This window comes from Spinacia oleracea, chromosome 3, assembly GCF_020520425.1.
Source record: "Spinacia oleracea cultivar Varoflay chromosome 3, BTI_SOV_V1, whole genome shotgun sequence".
NCBI lineage: Eukaryota > Viridiplantae > Streptophyta > Magnoliopsida > Caryophyllales > Amaranthaceae > Spinacia > Spinacia oleracea.
In genome coordinates, this window is record NC_079489.1 from 49,881,379 (window position 1) to 49,890,820 (window position 9,442).

At 38.0% G+C, this 9,442-nt stretch overlaps 1 pseudogene; it reads right to left on the minus strand.

Moving 5' to 3' along the window:
* Window positions 1–9,072: 9,072 nt before the first annotated feature.
* Window positions 9,073–9,170, minus strand: LOC130471005 (uncharacterized; annotated as a pseudogene).
* Between the last annotated feature and the right edge of the window lie 272 nt (window positions 9,171–9,442).

Consider the following 9,442-nt stretch of genomic DNA (forward strand, 5'->3'; position numbering starts at 1 on the left):
TTCACTTTATTAATATTCACTTAGTTTATGCATAATGTTTTGATAGTTTAATTAAAGACTTTTAGTAGTTTATGTACTTGTATTTTGGGAATATAAAGGATTATTATATTAAATTGGAGGTTTTTATGGCTTATGTATGATGTTGCCTTGTGATTTCCAAAAGGGAATTACGGTAGGTAATGTCCCGACCAAGTTAGGTTAATTCCGCTGCTAATTATGCTTTAATAATTGAATTAGAGGTCGGGGCGTTAGATGCCCGAAGCCGCTGGCAAATGGGTCACTCAGGCTTCCCTCAACCGTTGGATTGAAGCCAACAAGGATGTGAATTTTCTAATGCTTGCTACTATGGGAGCGGATCTACAAAAAACGTTCATCAACTCAGATGCTTTCACGATCATCAGTGAGTTGAAGAACATGTTCCAAGATCTGGCTAGAGTCGAAAGATTCGAAACCCATAAGGAAATTCTTGACACCAAGCTCAAGAAGGGAGAGTCCGTAAGTCCACATGTTTTCAAGATGATTCGATTAATTGAGAATATGAGTAGGCTGGATCAGCAGTTCTCTCAAGAAATGGTTGTAGACCATCCTCCACTCTCTTCATAGTGGGTATGATCAGTTCAAACTGAATTACAACATGAACTAGATTAGGTCCTGTGAATGCACGGATATTTCAAAATTAAAACTTGACCATCTTTTTTATAAAATATTTCACTAAAATATTTATCCCTTAAATCTATTGCGTAATTAATAAATCTTGAGCGTACTCCATTTTGTCATATAATATACAATTTCCGCTCTACTACGTATTATTGCGAATATATTTTATATGTTTAATATGATGATTTGAACAAAATATTTGATATGCTTAATATGCTAATTTGACCAAAATATTTGAAGGAAATGTTTCCTTCATCCAAGGTGCATTAGTCTAATACCAATGTTCAGATTAATTACGATAATTAATTAAGTGAGATCAAGTGATCGGAACAGCTAGTTGGAGCAAAGTTCTCGATCAATGAGTTCTAATCCTAATTAGGCTCACAACTTACTCTTTACTGAACCTACAAGGTTACACCAATGACATATAACAGAACGACAGATTAAATGAATTTCCAATTCATTTAATGGCTTTTTGGGAAAATAGTTCGGAAAACATAATTATACGATTAAATGTTGGATCCTATATCGTATATCATATTGCGTATATTCGCGAGAAATACGAAATGATAAATAAATAATCGAAAGATAATTTATACGCAAAACAAAATGCAGCCCACGAGCCGAATGTACGAATAATTCGTGGCCCATGGGAGCAAGGATGCAAGCAAGCAAGCAACACACTTGCGCATGGGCTTGCGCGCGCGGGGATAGAGGCACAAGCAGCAACAGCACCGTGGCCCAACAGCTTGTTGCGAATTTGTGCAGCGCCCCTTCGTGGGCTTGCTGGGTTAGCCGTGGCCTTAGGGCATGCGGTTGGTTATCTTTTTGCACAAGGGTTGTCTTACCTTGCCTTGCCTAAATATGTTAAGGTTATTATTTAACCTTAAGGCACGTTTTCCTAAATTAAGAATTTTGTCATATATTCATATCACCTAAGGATCAAACAGAGTACCCCAATTATCTCTTTGCCTCCATTAGAGTGTTCTTCCCAAAATTCACAAAACCTTGAATACGATCTAAGCCATCAACCTCAAGGCGAATTGAACGTGTCGGCGAACCAAGTAGAGGAACTACAATTGGAGTTATTGTTCGTGTTCATAGACTAAACGGGATTACACGCTACAAACATATGTATTGCTTAATCTATACTTTTCCATGTGATTATGGGTTTGAGAATATTCCGCTATTGTGATAATTAGATTAACTGTAATTCCCATCAATATTGTGTAAGAACATTTTCTATTATTGATATGATGATTTGATTAAAATATTTCTAAACTTGTCTAATAATGTCATATTCCGTAATCCTATAATTTTTTCCATATATAAACGTTTATAAAATAGAAAGAGAAAATAAAAAAGAATAAAGTAGATATAATTATTTAGGAAAGAGTTTTTGGCAGGAAAATTTTGCACTAGGAAGTGACATATGTCATTTCTGGTATCTATTTTAGTATAATGTAATAGATAGTCTGGACAAAAGCTTACTAAGCTTCACGGTATGCTGAAAACTGCTGAAAAGACGCTAAAAAATGATAAGCAAGATGTGCTTATGGTGCGTGGGGGCAAGTTCAAGAAATCTGGTAAGAAGAGGAATGCTAAGAAGGGTGGCAAGAAAGCAAGCCCACCTAAGCAAAATGGCGGCGCCAATTCTGAAAAGAAGAAGGTGAGCCAACGCACTTCTGAGTCTGAATGCTTCTACTACAAGAAGAAGGGGCATTGGAAGAGAGATTGCTTGAAGCTAAAGGAAGATCAGAAGAACGGAACTGTCGTTCCATTTTCAGGTATTTTCGTTATAGAATGTAAACTGGCTAATTCAACTTCTTGGGTATTAGATACAGGTTGTGGTTCACACTTATGTTCCAATCCACAAGGAGTAAGAAGAAGTAAAAGGCTTAGCAAGGGAGAAGTTGACCTACGAGTGGGAAATTGAACAAGGATTGTTGCATTAGATGTAGGCACTTATCATTTGTCATTGCCCTCTGGGCTAGTTTTGGAACTGGAAGATTGTTTCCATGTTCCAAATATTACTAAAAACATTATTTATGTTTCTTTATTGGATGCTAAGGGCTTTAATTTTGAAATAAAAGACAATAATTGCTCTTTTTATTTTAAAGAAATGTTTTATGGATCTGCAAAATTAGTCAATGGAATTTATATGCTAGATCACGACAAAGAAGTTTATAACCTAAATACCAAAAGGGCCAAAAAATGATTCAGATCTCACCCTATATGTGGCATTGTCGATTAGGCCATATTAACATGAAACGCATAGAAAAGCTTCAGGAAGAAGGAATTCTAGAACCATTTGACTTAGAGGATTTTGGTGAATGCGAATCGTGCATACTTGGAAAAATGACAAAGCAACCTTTCTCTAAAGTTGGAGAAAAAGCAAGTAATCTATTGGGATTAATCAGTACATATGTATGTGACCAATGAGTTCAAATGCTAGAGGTGGTTTCAGCTACTTTATCACTTTTACTGACGACTTTAGTGATATATCTATATCTACCTAATGAGCACAAGTCTGAATCCTTTACCAAATTCAAGGAATTTCAGAGTGAAGTAGAGAATCAACTAGGCAAGAAGATTAAAGAACTGCGGTCTGATAGAGGCGGTGAATATCTGAGCTACGAATTCAATGACCATCTGAAAGATTGTGGAATCTTGTTAGAATTGACTCCTCCTGGAACACCACAATGGGATGGTGTTCAGAATGGAGGAACATGACCTTGCTAGACATGGTTCGTTCAATGATGGGTCAGGTCGAACTTCCAATAGAATTTTGGGGACATGCACTAAACACAACTGCAGTCACACTAAATAGAGCCCCGTCAAAAGCTGTCGAAAATAATCCATATGAACTATATACTGGAAAGCCTCCAAAAGTGTATTTTCTTAAGATTTGGGGTTGTGAATTATACGTCAAACGGTTACTTTCAGAAAAATTTCAACCAAAATCTGACAAATGTATCCTTGTGGGCTACCCAAAGGAAACAAAAGGGTATTACTTCTATGATACATATGATAACAAGGTGTTTGTTGCTCGAGATGATATCTTTTTGGAAAGACTACACATTTCCAAAATGACAAGTGGGAGAAAAGTATACCTCGAAGACCTTTGAGTCCAACAAAAAAAATATAGAGAATAATTGTAGGGGGTTGTTTTTCTCTTTTGCATTTTTCGTAGATGCCCCCACTACCAAACGTGTTTAAGGGTCTAGTTTGGAAAGACCTTAGTATGAATTTTTTTGGATAAGACATTGAATCTTGGAACCGAACGGGTGAGATTCGAGTATGGGAACGAACCGCTTATTTTTGGCAAACTTGAAAAATACGTTCAAACACAAGACAAGGATCGTTTTTATGAAATCCTAATCATGGCACTAGGCGGGTTGAATCATGCATTTAGAACATTGTATTTGCTACTTGTACGTGATCACTTTGCTTTAAAGTTAATTAAGGAAACCTAAGGCTGGTTTGTCCAATAATTATCTTTGTTAAGCGTGATGTAACCTTTGTATATTGTTGTATTTAGCATGTTGGGTGATGAAAGCAATAAACATGTAAAGCATCATCACAAATAGCAGGAATTATTAAAATGCGTACAAAACCACATCACCTTAAAAAAGGTGAGTAAAGAGTGCGGAATTGAAATTTCAAGCATGAAAAATAGAGGTGCGATATTGAAAGTGCGTTATTGAAATTGCGATATTGAAATTGCGGTATTGAAATGCGGTGTTGAAAGTGCGATATTGAAAGGGCGATATTGAAATGACAATATTGAAATGACAATATTGAAATTGTATTATTGTATTTGAGATCCGAACGCCAAACAACTACTTATTAATAAGTGTGTCCGACACGGATTCAATTCTCTAAAAATCTTAACTTTAGATGAGTTGCTCATCATAAAACATCCTTGATTTTGATTATTGAAATAGAACTTGATTATTGAACTTGAATATTGAACTTGAATATTGAAATTTTGATATTGAACTTGAATATTGAAATTAGGAGACTTGGTTCTTAAAGATTAGACATTTTAATGTTAAAAAGGACTCACCTTTAATATGCTCCATAACTTGAAATTGATTCTAGTTTAAGGAGGAATTGATCTCACTTAAACATCATTGAATATTAAAAATAGAACTTGTATTTGAACATAGAAAGTTGAATGTTCATGTGTTCTAGTTTGGAGAAGGGTTTGCACTTTTCCAAACACCCTTGAACTTTAAAAAGATTTATATTTTGTAAAATTGTATGATGATTGTTGTAAAGGAGAAACCTTTCAAGTATGAAAGTTCTTCACTTTACTAATCATTTTCGAAAATAAAGCTTAAATCTTGCATATTGATATTGAAAATGTTCTTAGAAAATCATTTGGGAGGAGTTTCAAGAGTGAAAACTTCCCGAAGATTTCACTTTTGAACACGTGTCCTAGTTTATCACGAGTTTGCACTCAAATGAAAACATCATAGGAATTGAATATTGAACTTAGAAAGGTAGAAAAGTAAAAAATATCATGATGATTTGATTAGGGATTCAGATTTACCTATTTAGGATTAGGTTAGTTTCCGTTTTATGCTCCCAATTGCTTTGATATTTTAGAGAAATTGTTGTGGAAATTGTAGATTGGAAACTTGAATTTTGTATTGGAATTTGAGAGGAAAAATTGAAATTCGACGTTGTATTGAATTCTGCCTCCCCAATTTGTGTGGAAATGAGGGTTTAAATAAGAGGTTATGCGGCTAAGAACCAAGACATGTCAGCGCCCAGCGTAAGGCCAGCACCTGACGCTGATGACGTGTCCCAGGTTCCGCCAAACAAGGACGATGACACCGTCCTCGTGCTTTGTTTTGTAGCGTTGTACCTTTGTACGACTTGTACGATTTTTGGCACGTAGATTTCCTTGGAGGTTAAGGCATTTTGCGACTAAAAACACTCCTTTTTTTGTACTCGGGTTTTGTATTTGGGACTCGATTTTACGGGACGGGGCCCGACATGCTCGGTTTTACCGGTCGGCACCCGATTTTGGATTGCTTAATGGCATTTCGACTGGAAATGGCCTTGTAAAACCAATTGAGAGGTCTATTGGGTGAGATTGTGTTTGGATTTGGAATTTGATTTTTGGAAATTGAATTTTGTACTGAGTTCCGGAATGGGAACGGGTTCGGGGATTGGACTTCTGATTTTTGATTTTGGAATATATCTTAGCAATTGGGACTTCTGCACGGAGTTGGACCAACCGCCTAGCAAGGATAATGATTTCGTCATCATCCCATTAGGGGAGACCCAAATTAAGTGTCTACAGAAACCCCCACTTTGAGTGAGCGTTCGGTTAGGAAAGAGAAAGTCAAAGTTTTTGAATAGGGGCGGAGAATAGTCAAGGTGCTCTAAAATCAAGACCATTCTATGTACGCCGGTACCCGCACAAGACAAGTGTTAGAAAAAAGGATAGAGTCTACCTCCGTGCGGTTTGACGACTCTGATCTTTGTATTTGTATTACTTTTCCGCCTTTGAATTAGAACGGAGCTTGGCATTGAAAATTTTGAATCTTGAATCTCGAACTTCGATTTCCGAGTTTTGAATTTTGAATCTTGAATTTTGAATTTGAATGCCCGGAGTTAATTCGCTGGGCTACGTACGTGCTTCGAATGCCGTCCGAGGCTTGAGCTGCCGGGGAATATATCCACTGGGGAAAAGAGTTTTTTTTACTGACTATTGGGATTTGAAAATTTTTGTCGACTTTCCTGGAGCTTGGGACTGCTGGGAGTAGAACGCTTAAATTCGCATTTTTTTCGGGCTTCTTATGCTTGAGATATTTATCAGTTGATGACGGTGGGACAAATGTATACCCGTATTCATCGGAAAGCAGTATGATTTGACGTTTGATGCTTGGTGCAGAAAATCGTAGCAGCAAAGTACGTACAATCATCACGGATGACCGCACCAAGATTCTTCTCGCATGGCTCAGCGGCTGTACCTGGCGCAAGGCCAGCGCCCAACGCAAGGTTGGTGTATATAAACCCCCCGCCGTGCTACTCATATGAGCACATTTATTTGCTTCTTCTTGCTCTCTCAAAGTTCGATTGCTCTCTCCCTTTGGCTTTGTTGCTCTTGTTTCTCCTCTACACTTGTCCAGGCAAGTATTTCAATCTTTGCTTATGAAATTACCTTAGGATTGCATGTAAGGTAGATTTTTGTATTTGAACTGTTCTTGTACTTGTTGATGTTGTACTTGTATAGTAGTAGGCTTCTTGTATCTTGTATGAAAAAATTGTTTGGTAGCCTGATATGAGTGTTTTATATAGAGTTTTTACCCCCGTCCCTTAGTACTTTTATGCATCAAATGAGCTCTTAGGAGCCGTTTTTAGTACTAATCTGTGTTATTGAGTGTGCCTTGAGTTTCAGGATTACTTGGTGAGAAATTGGTCTTTTTAGACCCGTTTCATGGTGATTTAGGCCACTACACGAGCTCGAGCAAGTTTGGGACCACTATCGTCGACTTTCGAGAGCCTTAGATGCTTACGGTTGAGCCCTGGGAGTTAGACTCGGTGATATGGGCGAAGGATGATGACTTTTACAAATCGCCCTTTGAGCTGAGGGCGAAATGAGAATATCGGGCGAAATAAAAGGAAATTGAAGTCGTCAACGCGCGCCCGATCGGGCGGGCTTCGCCCGATCCGGATTGGGCGGTCGTTCTGGGCATTGTTATGGACGTTTCGCAACCGCCCGATCGGGCGGAACTTGGCCCGATCGGGCCGACTATAAAGCAGTTCGCCCGATCGGGCGAAGCTCTGCCCGATCGGGCGACGCCAACCCCTGCTGCTTATGCGCGTGTTTTATTTTCGGTTTTTGGCTTGTATTTTGCGCTATATAAATACTAGCCCTTTTATTTTTAGTAGAAATATTTGATTCTAGTATTAGCACTTAGTTTTATTTTAGTTTTCTCTTTAAATTGTTCCAAACACTTATTTTTAATTTCAATCAAAGCTTCAATTTTTAGTTCATCCTTTCGTTCTTCATTTAGGTACTGATTTCTATTTTGCTTTATTAATTGCTTTTGATCATGTTTTCTATTATATTGATTGCTTTTTTATTTGTTATCATGAGTGAGTAGTTTAATTTCTAGGGTTTAGGGGATCCATGAATGCATGATTGGGATTAATTGTGGACTTGATTAGTTGATTAATTAATTGTAATTTCTATAGCTTATTATTATTGCTCATCAATTCTGTTCGGCCGGACTATTTTAATTTGAGTTTGATTAACCTTAGATTATGCGCCGAGAGGTATAAATCTGATGTTTTTTTGTCTGTGGCATTTAGATAGGAATTATTTCTAGTACATAGGGAGAGCCTGCTAGTTATATTGTCCTAAGGAATTCATAAGATTCGAGAGATGCATGTTTTCCTAGTTATGATTGTTAATTGATTGTTGTTGTCTGTTGTCCAATCCCGGTCTGCATTTGTGGTGAACCGCTACCCTAGATTTTCGTAACATTGATATTTTCCATTTTGATTATTGCCTTAGTTTTAATCTACAAACCAATCCAAACCTTTTGTCACCAATAGTCTAGACTAGTTAATTAATAGTAGAAAGAACGCCTGTTTCCCTGTGGATACGATCCCTACTTCCCTTACTATTTTGTTAGTGGACTTAGGTTTATTTTTGATAAGGTGATGCGACTTTAGCCTGTCAAAATTTGGCGCCGTTGCCGGGGAGAACGATTTTATTTTCTGTTATTGATTGTTTACTCTAGATTATTGTTTGTTACTTCTCAAGGAACCCCCGTTCCTTGAGACCGGATCTCACACCTGTTTGTAGTTTCTTTGTCTATGCCCAGGACCGTAGGTACTAGTAATCTTACTCCATTCGATCCTGAGCCCGAAAGAACCTTTCGTAGACGAAGAAATTTTATTGCACAGTGTGGGAATTACTCTGATTCTGATCATAATATTGGCGGTCTTTTTCCTTCAGATACAGATTCAGTTTCAGAGGTAGAGATGGGTGACGAAACACCACCACCACCTGAGCCAAGGCTTACAGACTATTATAAGCCAATTCTGTCTATGCTACCCAAGGCAATCATGCCTTCTATTGCAGCTGAGACCTTCAAGATCGAGCCTGCATTGATTAACATGATTGAGAGACGCCAGTTCGGTGGGGAAGTAGGTGAAGATCCGAATCTCACATTCCGTCCTTCATCCAATACTGCTCTACCATCAAGCAAAAGGGGTTGACTCCGGAGCAGACTATGGAGATGCTTTTCCCGTTCTCTCTGAGTGGGAAAGCAAAGGTGTGGATCAATGGGTTGAATCAGGCAGCCATGAAAATTACTAATTGGGAGTCTTTGGCCCTTGCGTTCTATGTGAACTATTTCCCACCTGAGAAGACAGCTCGTCTGAGGGGTCAGATAATTTCTATTACAACAGGCAGATGAGAGTTTGTTCGAGGTTTGGGAGAGATTCAAGGATTTGCAGAGAGAGTGCCCGCACCATGGTTTGAGTGACTGGTTCTTGATTCAGCAGTTTTATAATGGCCTGGGTAATGAGTCTAGACTTATTTTGGATTCAGCTGCTAGTGGGAGATTCATGCAACTTGCTGTGACTAGAGCTATGGAGGTGATTGAGGAGATGACCATTCATAATGCCCAGTATGGGAATCGTATAGGCCTATCTAACAAGGGTGGTAAGCATGATTTGAATTCCATAGAACAATTAACTGCCCAATTGACTGCTTTACATTATAAGTTTGATAATATGCAAGCAGCAAATA